Here is a 1,177-nt window from a genome sequence, read left to right as displayed (position 1 = left end):
AGGTGCATTCTTGGTGGGGGGCTGCATGGTCTGTCGTCTGCACTAGTGTTTCTCACTGCTTTGCTGATACGTGGGTTTTTGAAATGTTTTCTTCCTTTTTTTTTAGAGAGGTTTTTGCTATAGGGTGCGTGCGTTTGCCAGAAAGACAGAGAGAGACAGAGAGACAGAAAGCAAGAAGTCACCCCCCGAGGGGGATGACCACGCCACAATCCCTTCTCCTCCAGTATCATACAGGCACCTGGGGCACGCACGCACACGCACCTGGAGTGAGTTTAAGCCACCGGGTCCAGGACTCGAACCGCAGTCGGCTACATAGAAGTCCAGTGACATAGCCATTACACCAACTGTTGGTCCCATGTTTTCTTCCAAACTTACAGAAAAGTTGCAAGACTTCAAATAGTACAACCACACTCCCATATTATTTACTCAGATTTACCTACTTTATTGTTTTAAATTTTTAGATTTTTACCATAAAGCATGTGCACTCATCAGAGAGAGACAGAGAGAGAAATCATCCCTAGGGGTATGACCATGCCCCCATCCCTTACCCTCCATTGTTTCAGGGTTTGGGGCATGCACCCAGAGTGTCTTTCAGTATGCTGGGTCTGGGACTGTAACCTTCAGGTCAGCTCTGTGGGATTCAGCACCATAACCACCATGCCACCTGCTGGCCCGTTTGTTTGTTTATGCCATGGGAACTGGTCACACTGCAAACTCCATTTCAAGCTGTGTGGTCAGTCATAAGGGACATGGCTCTCTCTCTCTCTCTCCTTTTTTCTTTCTTTTTTTAAAGAGATTTATGTTATAGAATGTGTGTACTTGCCAGGGAGACAGAAAGTGAGAAATCACTCCCTGGAGGATGGCTACACCCCAATCCCTTCTCTTCATGTTCCTCTCGGGATTTTGGGCACACGCGCACACACACCCAGCACGAGTTTCAAGCCACCAGGTCTGGGACTTGAACTGCGGTCAACCACATGGGAATCCAGTGACGTAACCATTACACCATCTGCTGGTCTCAAAGACGTGGCTCTCTCTTTTTATAAAAATTAATTAATTAATTAACTTAGTAACTTATTTATTTATTTACTTATTGATTGATTGAGAGGTTTTTGCTAGAGGGCACATGTACTTGCCAGAAAGAGAGAGAGAGAGACAAAAAGCAAGAAATCATCCC

The sequence above is a fragment of the Tupaia chinensis genome, unplaced genomic scaffold, assembly GCF_000334495.1.
Source record: "Tupaia chinensis unplaced genomic scaffold, TupChi_1.0 Scaffold149383_1, whole genome shotgun sequence".
Taxonomy (NCBI): domain Eukaryota; kingdom Metazoa; phylum Chordata; class Mammalia; order Scandentia; family Tupaiidae; genus Tupaia; species Tupaia belangeri.
Note: the sequence above shows the minus strand (reverse complement) of the source record.